Below are 18,248 nucleotides of genomic sequence, written 5' to 3'. Positions count from 1 at the left end.
TTCCCATCACAGGCTGGCCAATGAGTCAAGGAGCCAGAACTGTAAATGGCTCTGTGAGCATGTGTGGGTCCCCACACCTTTTCCAGGGCATAACCAGGTCACACAGAAATGTGCCTCTCTGTGAAATTTAGCTTTTAATGGGCTTTGGTGGCATCCTTTCCCCTCTTCCTCTATCCCCTTTCCAGTCCATTCTCATATGGACCCAATCCTGCAAGGTGCTGGGCACTGCCTGAAAGGCGTTGAATGCCCCTCAATCACACTGAAATCAAGGGAAAGACACCATGCATCTTGCAGAGAGCAGGCTTTTAGTCCCTGTCTACATCAGGGCAAAGTTGTGTTAGAAGATCCCCAACTTACACCCATTTTAAAACCAGTGCTTAAAGGCTGTTTGAACTTGGCTGGAGCCTCAATGGGATTCTGACACGGTTTGACTGGTCAGCATGAGCAGGTCCTGACTGTCAGGGATGGGGGGCCCCTCTAAGCCGGCATCTGACAACTCACACTAGGAGAGTGTAACATTTCCAGTAGAGCTGGGGGGAAAAATGTGGTTGAATAGTAAACTTGCCGAAAAATTCAGTTTCCAGGAGACCAAAACTATTTGTGAATTCGGGTTGAATTTGACGATCCGTTCTGGCCGAATAAAAAAATGAGGGGGGAAATTCAAAGACGTTTGAATGGTTCATTTTGACGTGTCTCTTCCAAACAATGTTCACAATTGTGTTTGACACACACAATTTTTTGTTTTGGCAAGGGGAAAAAAATCAGTTTTGGTTTGAAATGACCCAAATTTATTTTTCAGCCACCCAACTGAAAAATCACTGAGTTGCTGAGCGCCAGTTACCAGTTTTAGTAGGTTCCTCTCTGCCTGTTCCCAGGAGGTTTTTCTTGACTCAGACATTTCACATGCCGCCTCCTTAGTCCCTCTCTCCAGCTCCTAAGAGGAGAAACCAGCCTGAAAGTGTCCTGGGAAAGGTCTGTATTTCAAAGAGCAAAAGGCGTCCTGCTTTGTCTCTTGTCGATGCCATTTCTACAGCAGCAGCAGCAGGCACAGCCAATTACATACACCTGTGGAGAAACCCACTATGCTAGTAATACCCGTTTTGGCAAAGCCTGGCCCAATTAGGGTCTTGGCAAGTGAGGCTCCTGGATGGCAGTGAAAGGAAATGGCAGGGAATGTGTCTTAGGATCTCCATTTACTCACAACCTTTTGCTGCTTTTTGTTCCAGAGCTTGAGTGTCTGTAGCAACAGCAGCAAAGACTCCTTAGAAAGAGGATATGCATCTGGGGAGTGGGGTTGTTTCCCAGGGCCCCAGGCAGAAGCCATCATTCTCCAACAGATCTCATTATACAGGCAATGAAATTGTCATAATCTTACAGGATAGCTTGAACCTCCTCTTAAAGGCAGTTTAACACCAAAAAGGACAGGGCAGCAAGGCCAGATGTCCCAGTAGCTATGCTGAGAGGGAGTGGAGTAAAGACAGGGAGAAATAGGGGAGAAGGCAGCATTGGGGAAAAAGGACGGGGCGGGGGAGAAGAAATGAGGTTACAAAAGGAAGAGAATGTGGGGTGTGAGAGGAAAAGAGAGAAGATGATATATAGGGACAGAGAAAGATTAGACAGAGAAAGAGAGAGAGGCTGGGTGTGAGAGAAAGAGAGAGGAAGAAATTACAGAGTGATTGAAATAAAATGGGGGAGAGGGAGGAGAGTAAAAGATCATTTAACCCCCAGATCCTGATCCTCCCCATGTGGCCTCTAAAGCATGGGATGGGAATAACTGTGCACCCAGCTGAGGCTAACAGGAGGTGCTACCCAACCATCCCGGGCTACAACTTCTGAATGCATCAGACAAAGGCATCAGGTCTGAGAGGCCCAGCCCAGCTAGGTAAGGTGAAGGGGCCAGCCCCGGAAGAATTGTAATAGTCACAGCTCATACAACTGCCAGGAGAACAGGCCCCACCCCTTCCACGAAGAAAGCAGAATGCCAGGCCACCCTGTCACATGGAATTGGACTGAGAAGCCATGCAGCAGAAAGGCAGCAATGGGGCTCACCCCACAAAAGTGAGTCTTTCTCCTAGAACCCTGCAGTCCTTACACAGGCAAAACTCCCACTGACCTGCAGGATCAAGCGCTCCAAGCCCACCCCCAGTGGCCGAGGACTGGAAAAGACAATGCAGATGGCAAGGCTGACTGCAGCACCATTATAACCAGGGTTGCAATGCAGCCCTGGAAAGTAACCATCTGACTCAACGAACAAGGTAATATGTCCATGCCTTCCCACCCCAACTCCCCACCCCTTCCATCAGCCAGCCCGGGGTGGGGGACAGACCTTCATGTGACAAGAGATCAGTGGTAAATATATTTGTCAAGAAGCTGTCTCCTGATGAGGATCCCGTAAGTCCTGGACCACATATTGTTATGTGCTGGTGATGGGAGAAAGTCATGAATAATAAGAGAGCAGGACTCCCAGGCATTAATGGAAGGGATCTAATAAGGCACTGAATGCCATACTCTCAGCCCAGCACACAGACATAAGCATCACTGGCCCAAAGAGAAACACACACCTCCTCCTTCTGTGTGCTGTCAACGCACCAGAAAACTGTCTCTGGGTGTTATGAATGTTGGTCTTCAACGGTTAAGGACCACCCCCGCTCACACGCATGGTCGCATCTGACAGAGCCTAGCAGAGGGCAACCAGCAGAACTGCTTTCCTGCAGCTGACCTTCCTTTGCCACCTTACCAGAGTAAGTTATCCACCTTCTCTCTCTCTGCATATGCAGCATGCATGAGAGAGGGGGCTGACCATATTTTTACAGGGGCATGTGCCTTTGCTTCAAGTCCCATTACTGCAGCATTACATGGTGACTGGAGAGAGGCTCAAGCCAGAAAACGTGGGTCCAGAATTTGGCTACACCAAAGTTCTGAGGAGCACTGAGCCAGGGACTGGGTTCAGGCCCATCTCATATTGTAACTTCTGCAGCACTACGAGAAGGTCTAAAGGGACTTTGCTCACCACCCAGGAAATCCTTTTGTAGTAAATGGTGCATCCTCTCTTTACCGCAGCTCTGCCTGGAAGCTATAACAGGAATGTTAATAAAAGACTCTTCCTCAAGCCCTATCTAGCACCTTCCGTTAAGATGGAAATAGTTTTAAACTATTGCTATGTGTAGGTCTGACCTGGTTCTGGTTCCGGAGAATCCAGTTCTTCTGCCCATTCCTGCCTCCCAAGAGGTGCAAGGCCATTTCCCGGTGTTGCTGCTAGTTTCAAAGTGGCCCTGGCAGAGGGTCTCCATTTACAGCCTTCAACTGGGTTCTGAGTCAGGAGGGGAGATTCTGAGCCATGATTTCAAGGGCTCAGATGCCTAGCATCGCCCTCCAGGGTTCCCACTGGCACAATAAGATGAATCCTCAGATGGCAAGATGGGGTTGGGCTTTGCTGTCACTTAGTTTGTATTGTCTCCATCCAGAACAAGCCCCGTGTCCCATGAGCTCCTTTGGAAAGAGAGGACGAAGCTACCTCTGCACAGACACTCAAACCCAACCCAGCCATCTCCACATGACCCTCCCAGACAGAACCTCCCTGACCCTTCCACAACCAAGAGCACAGAAAGAACCTCTCTACTTGGAAAGTCAGAAGTATGCTACCACCTTAGACGCATAGAATAGATCCCCAAGCTCTGTCTCGGTCTAGCACAATATGGCTAACATCAGGTATCACATTCATTTCCTGCCCTTGCAAAGTCTGCTTTGTTAACACAGCGAGTATGTTGATGTTCTGTTCTTCTGTGGCATTTATCTCTTTGTGTATTTTGCTCTTGACATTTATATATGAGGCTTGAGAACTAGGGTCATTTTTATTGATTGCAATATCTGAACAGAAGGGGCAGGGGAAAAGGAAAGCAATCGGCCCTTGTACAGCTGTACACATCGAGCCACACTGGCACACGTGTAAACAGACCTTCAGGCGAGCACAGAGATGCAGTCAGGGCACTCACACTCCATTAAGACACTTCAGTTCTGCCTCTGACTCACACAAGCCGAGCCCCTTATCTGATCTGTTCCAGTGATTAATTGGAATCTGTCTAAATAGCTAGATGCAAGAGAGTAGTAAGAGAGGACACAAATTAGTTCCTCAGATCAGCAATTTGGCATGCTGAGAGCGCAGAGTTTCCTTTGCTTTTTCCTGAGACAATTCTCCATGTGCTCTATGCTCTTTTCTCCTTATCTGACCCTTTCGCGTTCCCTCTCCTCATCCTTCTTGACTTTGGAGCTGCATTTGAAGCCATGAATCAAGGCATCCTTCTTGGTAAGCTGACACATTGCACTGTAGTCTCAGGCAACTTGTCCTCCTGGTTTCATTTTTACTTCTCTGATCACAAATGCACTCCTCTGTTGCTGGGTCTCTTTAGTATGGTGTTCCTCTGGGTTCTGTCCTTGGCCTCGGCCATTTCTCTCCCTTCAACGAGTGCAGCTCTACACTAGAAGCACTACAGACAGCATACTATGCCTGCAGGCACATGCTCTCCCATCCGCATAATTACTCTACCTCCGTGCGAGGCAGAAGCTATGTTGGCAGGAGAGTGTCAGAGAGAGTTAATGACAGGGATGGATCCCTCCATCTGCTCTGTTCTGTTCATTCCCTCTGAAGCATCTGGCGGCAGTCACTATTGGGCTAGCTGGACCATTGATCTGACCCAGTATGGCCATTCTTATCCTAAGTAGACTAGAGCAGGGCTAGACAATACAGTAATAAACACACTTGTTATTGGTCTGTTCTGACACTCCCACCATTGCTCCCTCCAATGGATCTGCACCAGTTCTAGTGCAATGATGAGAGAATCCCTTTAAATTCTCAGCTTAAACTAGGATGAAAGGTCCACACAACCATCCTGAAAGTTCATTGTGGGTTGTGGCTTTGGGAGTCAGCCATGCCGGAGCAAAAACAATGCCATGTGACCTAGGTGGCCAATCACACAGCACAACTAGCAAATAGTGAATTCTTGAAGCAGGAACCTTGGTGGAGATAGTTAGCAGCCTGTAGGTAGGGACACTTTCTCATAAACCATCCATCAAATAATTCTTAGGAACATGTTCATAAAAACCAGAATCTGTTTGCAGATCATTCACAAAGGTGTAGCCAGCCTGATGTATAAGTAAGGTACAAGTATTGATTGACCATGGTGTGACAAGTAGAGAATCAGCAGGCTTAGGGCCCATAGGGTAAGATATTTAGCGTAACTAATCAAGGCCTACAGTTTTTCTTGATGTAAGTAATTGACAGGCAAGTGACCTTAACATCACAAGATGAAGCACAGCAGTAAATAAGAATGATAAGCCAGTTGACTAGTGTGAAGTGAGAAAGTGCAGAACATAAGTTATTGATATTTTAAGATACGTTTAAGCAATATGTACAATTGAAATGCACAAGATTTGACTGCAGTAATACTATGGCAACCAACTGACGTCAATGTTAATGAGTATGATGTAAATAAACTATAGAAACTGGGGAACCCAACATAAGTAGGGTATGGAAGTTCAGAGGAGGGGTTGAAACCCTCATGAATATGTATAAGACACAGTGGGTGTCAGAATAACACATTATAAAAGCTTGTTTCTTGGCCTGTGTGCCATGAGAGGCACCAGGACGATGATCACCTACTGACCACCTTAGGCATCACCTCACCTTCTTCAGGGCTTCCCACAAGGGATGATGTGCATAATGCAAGTGTTGGACATTCTGTGTTCTCTATCTCTCTCCTTTGCTATATTGCAGCATGTGCAATCTCGTCTGGCTTGTTAATACATTGCTAATAAAAGTAAAAGTATTAAATTGTTTCCCGTGTGCGTCTTGGGATCTACATTCTAATGCCAGCTTCACTACTGTAGCTCAGCTGGAGGCCGAACCCTCTCAGATCATGGCATGGTAAATTAGAGTGAACCTTAGAATTACAGATTAGGCTACAAAGGAATGAAATGAACTGTGTAAACTGTTTGCTGAGAACAGCTCACCCAGTTCCAGGGAAACCCAGCCTTTGAGAGGCAAGAGCCAATACACTTCTTGTGCATGAGAAAATGAAACTCACAGGAGGTTAAACTAAACAAAATTAATTTTAGCATTGATCACAGGGCAGCCACTGAGAGATGCAGAACCAGACTCAATGGAGCTGGTGCAGCATGTTGCAAATTAACCAATCTGGTCTGTCCATGCCATGAGGATTTACTCCAAGGTAGGAGAGATGATGTTACTTCTGCCATCCTCTTGTGGTTTGTCTGCCCAGCGGTCGGGGCGGCTCCAGGTCCCAGCATGCCAAGCGCGTGCTTGGGGCGGCATGCTGCGGGGGGCACTCCGCCGGTAGCCAGGAGGGCGGCATGCCTGCAGAGGGTCCGCTGGTCCCACGGCTCCAGTGGACCTCCCACCCTCCGCTGGTCCCGCGGCTTCAGTGGAGCTGGAGGACCAGCAGACCCTCCGCAGGCGGGAGGTCCACCGGAGCCGCGCGACTGGCAGAGCGCCCCGTGGCATGCCGCCGTGCTTGGGGCGGCGAAATGTCTAGAGCTGCCTGTGCCAGCGGTTGGCAGAGAAACGCCTAGCTTGTGGCCAAGGCAGGGTCTACAAGAACTCTGCTGACTGAGGATGCAGTGATTCAACTCATACCCCATTTCAAACTCTGCCTCGCTGTTTGGGCCCCTTATTCAACCTGCCCTGAGGGGAAGTTGCAAATCTAGATGCTTGCAGCTGTTTGATGTGCATATGGAGGTGGGAGGGACAATAGCCATATTGCTTTGGCTCTAGGCTGGGGGCAGGATATGGCTTCTTCAGTTGTGCATTCTCACATGTTACGAAACTGACACATTTTATCCACTGCACAATCACCAGTGGGAGCAGAACCATTAGGCAGGCACATTTAAGCCCTCGACATTCTCAACCCATTCCTTCCCCTCCTCGCAGGCTTCTTGTCTTAATCCTTCTGGCTGGTACAGGGACCATAAGTAGATAAGCCTCCTCTTGCCTTGTGCTCACCGGATGTAAGTAAAACAAGTGATACAATGACCAACAAAGAATAAATTGCTTCTTGACAGCCTCCTCTAGCTTCTTTATTCCTTGCAGCCCTGTGGTGCACTTTTGGGGGTCTAGGCAGGCTCCATAAGTGAGTATGGCAATAGAGCATTGGGGAGGGGATTTGCAATAATTAGGCAACAAAATAAGGAGAGCTTTGATTGGAATGCCCATCCCCCCCTCATGCTGGTTACTGTGCCCTCCCTTCCATTATACAACCACAAACACTTTGTCTCCCCTCCACGCTCCTGTTGGTGGAACTCTTCTCTCTGAGGTGGTCCCCAGTGCAATGAATCCATCAACTGCAGGCAACAGAGAAATCCTATCCACCCCCGGGGGAGCCTGAACAAGAATCCTGGTCCTTCGTCACCAGAAAGAAATAGACAACTGACCCACCCACGCACTACTAGAAGGAAACATTATATACTTGCACACAGTGTTACGTGGTGCTATGCTGGCAGCATGGAGGTGCCATTCTTTGCAAGGGATTCAGGTCCGGATTACTAGTGGTCATTAGAGATCCCATGGTATTTAAGAGTAAGGAATCAATCTGAGTGTCCCAACCAATTTCCAATTGGGGAATTCCTCCTGCATTCTTCTCTGGATACAGTGGGTCTTATTTTCCTCTCTCACCATTTCCCCACCAGAATAATTGCACTGATTTCAAAAGGAGTCACTCTTGATTTACTTCAGTGCAAATGAAAGCAGAATCCCTAATTCTTGCCCTAATGGGCTGTGCTGTGCTGCTGTTAAACAGCTGCAGCATTACACCTCAGAGGTAGCAGCTATCAGCAGTGGGAAAGTAATCCTTGTTTATAGAGAAAAGTTTATAAATTACATTGGGACCATTTGGGAAGACAAGACACATCAGAAAGATCTCCGGAGTTGTCAGCTTGGTACCTTACATCAGGACTAAACACGATTAGTTCCCGTTGCAGACAAGTGTTGGAATTATGCCACCACTCACTGTGGCTGAGCCTTTGTAAGAAGGAACCTCAGTTCTTCCTCTCCTGGGAGGTCAGACTCAATCAAATTCACTCTCCCAGGCCTGGCAGCTGAATAATTCAACTAGTACTAAAGGTTGAGGGCCTGGCCCCTGCAGCTCCCTACTCATGATTAATACAAGAGCCAAGTTCTACCCCAAAGTTATATCAGTGTAAATCTGAAATAACTCTAAGGAATTCAGTGGATTTCCATCAGAGTAACAGAGCCATGCCGCCTGAGATAAGCACCGCTCCCCTGCCCCCCTCCCGCACCCCAACCCCCTGCCTCATCCCAGAGTCTGCACCCCATAACTAAACTTCCTCCCAGAGCCCGCACCCCAGAGAGGGGCAAAAGTCACCTTTGAAATTAAAAACTGATTATCCTACTTTTTTACTCTCATTTTATTCCAAACAGATTTTTTTTTCTCTCCAACAAATGCAATTAAAAAAAATACCCAATAACATAAACATTTGCTCCTGGGCTGAGACATTTTGTGCCAAGATACAGCTCTGAGCCAATATTGACACAATAACCCCCTGAAGTTCTACTTTTAAGAACATAAACACTAACAGCTGAATAATAAGGCTTCCATTTACTGGAATTAATATTCAGTCCTTCTGTAGCATTGGAAACATCAATTGTTCCATGTGAAATAAATTATATATCCTTCTGATGGGATTTTAATGAGACCTCCCCGCTTTCACCGCTTCCCCTGACGCTCTCAGATTCAGGGGAAAAACACATTCCAGCATCTCCCTGTAAACTCTGCATCTTAATGTCCCAATCAGGATAATTAGGATGTCTCTGCTGTGATCTGGGAGGCTCTACCCTGCAAATCCAGCCTGGCATGCATGATGTCATTACAGCATAGTTAATTACTGGTACTCTTGTTTTTCTGAGAAAAGGGAAGAGACCAAGGCTGCATTCAATAGGTGAATGGGGTACAGTGCATGGGAGGGGCGGGGGGGCAGGCTACACTGGCTGCATTTGAGAGATACGTGCTCAGTGGCTTTGCCTTTGTTCTGACTGTGTGAGGATCTGTTGGGATATCACATGTCAGACCAAGGGGTCTAGGATGAAGAAAGCCCTCAGGAGCCTGACAAGTATTGACATCTCAGTTGCCTAGCCTCAGGGATGTCTTTGCAGAGCAATGTGCTCTAGAGACCGTCTCTTGTTGGTTATTCTCTTCATGCTCCTCTCTCTGGTAACTGAAGCAGAACAACCCCACCACCACGGTGCAGGGGCATATCTAGCCACGGTCAGCCATCCAGGTCACCTGTGAGTGTAGCCATATTTATGGAGGTGCAGAAGCTCTGCATTCACCTACCGAAATAAACGGGAGCTCCTGGCTTCAGGGCAGTGGTGACTCTCTCATGCTACAGCATACTGGATTCTTCCTTGAGGCTGGTGGATGGAGATGGACCCTGTGGTTCTCTCCGGGTCTCTAGTTCCCAGACTGCTGCCTAATGTCACTGCACCGAGTCTCCCTAAGTCCTGGCCTGGCATGACCTAAAGCAGCATTTATATTATTTATTTGTATTGCACTAGTGCCTGCAGGACCCCAAGGCTGCTATGAGTGGGTGGGACTGGAGACCAGACACCTTGTAGGGAGGGCAGGTGGAGTCTAGCTACAAAACCCTGGTGTAGGGAGCAGTAGGCAATGACTAAGTATCTAATTTAAATGGGGTTGGCAAGGTGTTTTTCCAAGCTGTTTATAAACCACTGGATCAACTCCTGCATTTCTCTCTAGCCTCCGCCACAAGAAATGACAATGGGGCAATAAGAAGGTAGAGTTTAGACCTTAGAGTTGGAGTCATGAGTTCCAGCTTCCATTCCTAGCTTTGCCACTGACTTGTTCTGTGGCTTTAAGCAAGACACTTTTCTTCTCTGTGCCTCAATTTCCCAGTCTGTACAATAATGGATAATAATTCCCAACTCACATATTATGAGGGTTAATTTATCACTTGTGCTCTGAGATGGGCGGATGAAAGGCCTTAGAGAAGAGCAAAGAATAATAATAAGCATCTCCTGCAAATACCGATTACAGCTGCATACTGTACCTATATTTCATCAGGGGAGATATTAGGCAACTGTATATTAGAATTGCCTTAATGAGCATCCCTCAAGGCTGAAATCTCAGATCACCCACTTGTGTGCGTATGCACACTGGGACACACATAACTGGCTCCCTGAGTAAAGTAATTAACTTGTTAAATGAAGAACCTCGCCTGATGAATGGCAAAACACACGCAAAATAAACAGACCTATCACAAGACTGAAATGACTTGCTAAAGCAATTCATCAACACCGGCATCGCCACCTCCTTCGGCCAACGCCAGCAGCACCGTCTGAGGTACATTAATTCATGCTGACAAGGGGGTGGAATTGGAACTAGATTCCATACGTCATGTGCACATGTCCATGAGTTTAATGTTATTAGGACAATCAGAGAAATAAGTGCTGGATAATTTGAGAAGGGAGAAGTGTGGATCCCTGCTAGGCTTTCCCCTTGACGAACGTCAAAGGAAATAGGCCTGCTGTGTAAGCAATCTCGTACCCTTCTCTGTTCTTAGACCATAATTGAAATTCCAGGTTTTGCTCTCATTTACACCAGTGCAAGTCAAGAGTAACTTCACCGAGGTCAATAGAATAGCACTGGAGTATAAAGTCAGGGCAAAAGAAATTTAAATCATAGCAGAAGTTTCTTTTGTGGTCACAAGAGAGGAGTGAGTTTGGTATCTAATCTGGGAGCACTAATCTTCCCCACCAAACCGGTGCCTACCTTGGCTAAGTGCACTGCTTGGGAGGATATTAATACACGGCTCTTCTCTGGTTTCTCTCATCTGAGGATCTCAAAGTACTTTACAAATATTAATGGACTCAACCTCATAACATTCCTGGAGGCAGGGAAATAATTATCACGATTTTACTCCTGAGAAAGTGCAGACTATAGAGAGGAAGGTCCCAGCAAAAGGCTATGGGAGTGCTAGGAACAATCCCCAGATGTCTCAACTCCTAGACCTGCATTATGGGAACTGAAGCCAGGAAACAGCGATATATGACTCAAGAAGGGAAAATAAAGTCACAAGAAGAACTTGAGTTCAATACACCAGAACAGCTGACAGATAAAGTCAAATCACTGATGACCTAGGAGCCAGCAGTGTTCATCCAGGCTCAGTCCCGAATGTTTGATGGTTAGACCAAGGACACACACTACAATTTCTTTAGTCTGCTCTGATTGGATCATTTGATTAGGCTTAATCCTTTCATATGCACACATTTGGGGTCAGTTTGCAAAAGGATGTCAGATGTACTTGCACTAGGCAATGCTGCCAATCAGGAAGAGAATATCATTTCAAATGAGTGTTAGGTTGGGTAAATTTTAATGACATACAACCAGACTTTCTGGAGTTGCACAGCCAGCTGGCAACTAAACTTCTGTGCCTGGTAATATGTCTAAGACGTGTCAGATCTGATCATGCCTTGTTTTCGGGAACTTCTAATCTTTTCTCTTAAGAAGTGTCATCAGTACAATGAACTGAAATTCTGACAATTCAGTGTAATTGCCTGAATTTTAGACTACGCATCCCACGTTATATTCCATCTGCTGAATGAACCAGACTGGAATCCATATGCTGAGTGAAGCAGACTGGAATAACACTGCACAAACACTATCCTCCCAGGATTGGAGTATGGATTCAATATGGGGCTTGAAGGTGTTATTGGAACTCTTTTGTTGCTGGCAAAAGACTCATGAAGACAAGATGTGGAATTCACAAGGTTACCCCATGAGCAACAGGCAGCATTCACAAAACATTTTTCACTCAAAGCACTGCACTAGCCAATACATCTACAGCTCCATCACTGAAATACAGCCACCTTGGGGCAGCCCAATCATTGCACAGCTATAAGGGAATGGGATTTTGACTCTCCCTCCTTCCTCCCCCACCCTCCACCCCCAAGTCCTACGGAAAGAACTCTGGGATCTTTAAGGTCACATCCAGAAAATTGCCACACCCAAACAGCACCCTTTCGGCAAGTGCCTTGCAATTAGTTACATGTGGCTATCATGTGTGGTGGTTGCAATATCACAGAAATGTAGCACTAGAATGGACCTCAGTAGATCATCTAGTCCAGTTCCCTGCACCAAGGCAGGACTAAGTATTATCTCGACCGTCCCTGACCAGTGATTCTCTAACCTGTTCTTAAAAAAACTCTCATGGCGGAGATTCCACAACCTCTTTGGGTAATTCTAGAGCTTAACTACTCTGACTCTTGGGAAGTTTTTCCTTATGTCTAGAAAATTCCACCCCAAGTGACTTGCCCAAGGTCAGTCTGTGGCAGAGCATGGAATTCAACCCAGGTCTCCCAAATCCTAGGCTAATACCACAATCACTGGCCCATCCTTCCTCACCACATTCCTCACCATGGATGTCACTGATGGTGAAGACCAAGTAGGCCAACTAGTTCTTTGGTTCTTAGGCTTTTTCATTCTATGGACCCCTTCGCAAAAGGGAGGTATCCCTTCCCCACCAACCTACCTAGTCCCTAATCAGGTTTAATTTTATGGATCACCAGTGACCCACAGATGATAGCTGGAGAAACCTTGCTGTAGCCCATCCTCCCATCAGCCATAACAGGATAGTTCCAGAGATAATTTTTTAGTGTGTAAAAATTATCTCATTCTGTCTCCTTTTCTTGCTTCCCTTCTTCCGATTCTTGATAAAAAGTTATAACAGGACAAGTGTAAGAACCCTGCAACAAAGGACATTGCCAAAATGGTTTTGTGTTGTAACGCAATATATTGAGTAGTGAAGTTGGATGTTTTACTATTTGTATTTTAGTTAGTATGAGATATCCCTTTAAGAACAGGGTAGGGCATATTCTCAAAGTATGGAAGGTATGGTAAAACCTCATAAAGTCCAGAACTCAACTTAATAAACTTATTTCAAGAAAGCAAGCCTCATTGGTTTGAAGATGCAACAAACACATGCCAGGGGTTATTAACTTTTGGCGTAGCACCATAATAATACAAACACAAACTTCTCTTGTGCTTTCCTTCTAAGGATTTCAAACATCCCTGCTGGGTTAGATACATAGATGCAGTGAGCCACAGGAGCATCACCCAGCAGGAAGGAGTTAAAATGTTCTTGGTTTGTGAAGTACAAACAAGCGCCCTAACGAGCTGGAGGATTTTTGCAGAAAGCTCTCTGGAACAGTGCCACTTGCCTAATTGGGAGAATTCTCTTCCTGCACCTGGGTCATTTCACATGGAACAAGAACACAGCTGGCAATGACAACTCTGTAGGTGGCTCTGATTACCCCTTGCTTGGTTTCAGTAGCAAGGGTGATGGGGAAATTATATTATCCAGTTCTCTTGTCTCTTCCACCTAGTATCAGCTCCTGTGCCTTTGCACCGATGGCTGTGTATAAGGGTGCGTTTGTTTGAACGATGAACACTTGAAGAAATAACATCAGTTGGGCCTCAGCTGGTGCTGGAGAGCATGGGTGGGAATGGCTATTGACTGGAGGATCTCATATGTCATGGATCTTTTTCTTCCTTTGGAGGCTTGCATTTATTTTTTCATGATAATCAGATTTGCACTTCGATGGCACTTTGCACCCAATAAGCTCAAAAGTATGTTACAAACAATGGATCCATTCTCATAACCCCTGGTATAAGGGTAGTCATGACAGTAACACCATTTTATCGATAGGGAAACAGAGGCTTCAGCTGGTGTAGAGACTTGCTCAAGGCCATAGAGTAAGGCAGCAGCAGGACCAAGCAGGACCAAGATTGGCTGATTCTCAGTCAGATGCTAACCAACCAACCACCCTAACCTCTTAAACCACCTCTGTATTTTTAGACATAGCACCATCCAGAGCTGCACTAAAACCACCACCAGTTATCCAAACTTTGGGGGTTCAGTAAATGGGACCCATACTCAAATACCCACCTTTTTTATTAATAATGGTAACTGATAACTTAAATCACCCATGTACTTCCTTACACCCATTCCTTAATTTGTGGTCTATTGGTTAATGGATTAGACTGGAACTCAGGAAACCTGGGTTCTATTCTAACCTCTGCCATGGCCCTGCTGGGCAACCTTTGGCAAGTCACATCACCTCTCTGTGCCCTGTGCCCTTTACATCTGTAAAATGAGGATAAAGGATACCAACTGCCTTTGTAAAGCACTTTGAGATCTACTGATGAAAAGCACAATATAAGAGCTAGGTACGGTATTATTATTATTGTCACATTGGGATTGGATGAGGGTTGATTTAAAGAAGAAAAGCAGGGGAAAACCTGCAGTGTGTTTGGCAATACATTAAAATTTGCAACTGCCAAAGTCTCTTAGTATCAGACCATCACTGTTCTCAGTTCAGATGAAACTCACCTGCTTCCACCTCTTCCACCCCCATGTCCATTTTATTTTTGGTTTCAGTTAACCTCCTCATGCAAGGATTTGTGAACTGTGCAGAACGAGGGGGCTTTGTGGATAGATAACACCAGATGAGCTGAGCAGGTGTTAGATTGCTGATCACTTTGTGGATGAGACTTCTCATGCTGAGGTCCAGTTTGCTCCTCCTTGTTGTATAGCGAGCCCTCAGGAAAATAAAGTCATTCCTAGATTAGAAGAGGGCGCATGGAGACGTAACTCCCCCAAGCCCAGGATGGACCAGAAGGAAAAGACCAGAAGATTCATACCATTACATTCAGAAATCTCACAAGAGCAGCTTCATGACATTTTGGCATAGTCAAATCAGAACATGACCTCTGCTCCTGATTTAACACCAAAGACAAATGCCAACCTAACCTGGATCTGAACAGCTCTGTCTCAATCTGTCACTGTTTACAACATACAAGTAGCACTGCTAAGAGCAAACTGCTGCCAAACCCACTAGTGCTGAGAATAGTGGAGAGCTACTTAAAATTCCTAAGGATCAGTTTGGAAGATCTGAGGCTATTCATTTGTGATTCTCCAGGATGGACATGGACATGCACAGAATTTGAGATGAAGAAGTATCTGTCTGTGTTTTCTCTCTCACATGCACACACTCTTTCTTTCTCTTACCCCCCTCCAAAACTGATGCTTAAAGGAGACAAGTTGCTGAGATTTGAATGCATTTCTACTACACAATAAGATGCAGTATATATGTGCCAACAGCGTGGCATGAATGTATTCCTTCTCTTTCAGCGTTGAGCTGACATTTTCCCTTGAACCCCTAGGTAGAGTTCACCCCTGTTGAAATCTCCCATTAAACAGCTGATTGTCCCTTCTGTGGAGGATGACAAGCCTGGTTTCTACTGACCCAGGAGGATCATCATCATGATTGTGTGTTTGCTGGACAGATGTCCAATTTTAATTCAAAACCAAAAAAGCTCAAGCTCCTCAAATCAAAAGAGCTTCCACGATCAGAGGTGATGTTAGGACTCGGCAGATAAAATTCAGACAGACAGAGTAAGCTGTGATGTCTTGCCAGGTGCCAGATGGCAATGCACAGGCTGCTTTGATGAACCAGGTAGCAAAGAGAGCATCATTAACACCTTTAAAGGACACTTTGTTTAGGGGATGTGTCCCAGTGACAGAGATGGACACTAGAGGTTCAACGAGCCAGACAACTCCAGTACTTGGGGTAGAGAAGGTGAAGGGAAGCAACCTTTATTTTATCTTAAAAGAGAAATTATTTTGTGACACAAGCTCAAGAAACTAGTTCCTATTTCCTTTTCCTAGGGGGACGGGAAAATATCTAAGCTGGCTCAGTATTTCAAGTAGACTTTGAAAATACAATTATTCAATTAATTAAACCCAGAAGTAATTAAGAAGAAAATCCATTGCAGTGTGATTTGCCTGGTTATCAGCTACTTTGAGTAGCTACTTTTAATCAGTACAGCCCTCTGTGTTCTTGCTCTCTCTGACCCTCTTTAACCCAAGTAATGGTTTCGGAATCTGTCTCAGTGAGACTGTTTGTGGGTTCCTCCACCCCCTTGATGCTCTAGCCATGGTGCTGAAGGCTGATGAGACAATACTTGGTATCACTCAAGGAACTCATTTCTTCAGATTAAGGACACCTGGGGCACCAGGAAGGTTGTGCTACTAGATCACCTTAATATACCCTAGGGACACCTGCAGGTTCCTAGGTAAATCTGCCTCATCCTAGGCCTGATGCTCTCTGGCTGGGCATCTTTATATGTATAAACTATCACATTTGGGATCCATCTATCCAGCCACTTCACAACCCAGTGACAGGAAACTGAAATGGGACAGATCCCTGAGATGGCCACAGGGATGCATAGCTCTGATTCATCATCCATCACTGGCAAAAGAGAGTAGGAAGGATCTGGTTTTGAGTGGTGTGGTTGCCTGCCCCATAGCTCTATAAAGGGCTAAGTCAAAACTCCCTCCCACTCTCAACACCCTGAACTCTAGGAAAGTTGCGATTCAAGTATGGACTTGGTGGCTCAGGCCCATAACTAGCAATAATATTTTCCCCCAACTCCATTTATTTACCACTTTTTATATGCAGGGAGTAAGGCGCCATCATTCCTATTTTACAGAGGCCTTGTCTATACTGGCAAAAACGTGACCCATAATTCACCACTGGTGCAGTTCCTCAGGTGGGAAGAGTAAGAGTATGAGTATAGACTGGCCTTAGCACCACTGCATCCCTCACCCTGTACAGCAGTGGTCCCCAAAGTGTGGGGCACAAAGGAACGTCTGGGGGGGGCATGAGAGGGCCCAGGCCATCTCCTGGGGGGGGGTGACAGGACAGGAAGGGAGAACCACCCCACCCTGCTCTGCTGCCAACTCCTCTCTGGCCCTGGCCACTGGCCCCCACTCTTGGCCTGGGGGGCATGAATACATTCCATTACTGGTGGTGGGGGGGTGAGAGGGAAAGTTTGTGCACCACTGCTGTACAGGCAGAATGGTAAGGATGCCCAAGACTCATCTACATCAGTTTCAAGTGCTGGTTATGACAGGGCCCATTTTTGCCAGTATAGATGCAGCCAGAGATCTCAAATGACTTGACTAAGGTCCAGGGCCGCCCGGGGGGGGCAAAGGGGGCAATTTGCCCCGGGCCCCGCAGGGGCCCCCAAGAGAACAGCGGAGGCTCCCGCCTCCGCCCCTCTCCTGGAGCCTCAGCGCATCAAGCGCCGAGTCTCCGCTGGGGCCCCTGAGCCCCGCCCTGCTCAGAGCCGCGTGGTGAGGGGGGCGGGGCTGGGAGCTCCGGGCTGAGCTCAGCTGCCTCCGCTTGGCGTGGAGCTCCCAGCCCTGCCCCCTCACCACGCGGCTCTGAGCGGGACGGAGCTCAGGCCCCGCCGCCCACACGCTGCGGCTGTTCCGGCGAGGCGCTGAGACTCCGGGTGAGGAGGGAGCCGGGGGTAAGAGGCTGGGACCGGGGCGGGGGGGGAAGCGGGACCCGCCGCCGAAGCGCAGCACGGTCTTCGGCAGCGGGGGGCCCCTTCCATTCCGGGACCCGCCGCCGAAGTGCCCCGAAGACCCGCGGTGGGGGACCCCCCCCGCCGAATTACCGCCGAAGACCGGGCTGCACTTCAGCGGCGGGTCCCGCTTCGGCGGTAATTCGGCGGCGGGCGGGGTGTCTTCGGGGCACTTCAGCGGTGGGTCCCGGAACGGAAGGGCCCCCCGCCGCCGAAGACCCCGGGCCCCCGGAATCCTCTGGGCGGCCCTGCTAAGGTCATCCAGAAAGTCAGTGACCAAGCCAGTGAATAGGACCCAGATTTCTGACTCTCAGGCCAGTGCCCATACCCTGGATCACATTATCGCCTCCTCCTCTCATCTCTAATATACTCCTTATTCATTTGCCTAGCTCAGTTATGAAATGCTGACACATGGGTCCGTTCTGCAAGCCTTGGGCTGCTCCCCTCATATTGCCTCTCTCTAGGTCCTGCTGCGTTTTGAAGTCAGGCTCAAAGAGATCGCTTCTTCCTAACAGATGGACAAGTTCCAGACAATGAACGCAGGAATCCTGTCATCTAACAAAATAAAATGCCATTGAAGTGGAAAGGCAGCACTCAAAGCTGGAGAGAGGGGAAGATCAAAGATGCTAACATTTTCTATTCTGTAATGAAATGTTCTTACTAAATCCTTTTGAATTCGCTGTTTTCATGTTTCTGATTTAAATTCCTTTACTGTTAGGCAAAAACATTTGCAATTGGTCTGAGCCAATCCTGCACTCAGCCCTTTGT

General features: G+C 47.0%; 1 protein-coding gene across 1 annotated transcript in view; it reads right to left on the bottom strand.

Annotated features, from left to right (window-relative positions):
• The window catches only part of CASKIN2 (CASK interacting protein 2), a 147,119-nt gene that overhangs the window by 108,341 nt on the left and 20,530 nt on the right, over window positions 1–18,248 (bottom strand). The gene's annotated exons all lie outside the window — the stretch shown is intronic.

This window comes from Mauremys mutica, chromosome 12 (assembly GCF_020497125.1).
Source record: "Mauremys mutica isolate MM-2020 ecotype Southern chromosome 12, ASM2049712v1, whole genome shotgun sequence".
NCBI lineage: Eukaryota > Metazoa > Chordata > Testudines > Geoemydidae > Mauremys > Mauremys mutica.
The sequence above is the reverse complement of the archived record's forward strand: the minus strand, read 5'-3'. Positions and strand labels throughout refer to the sequence as shown.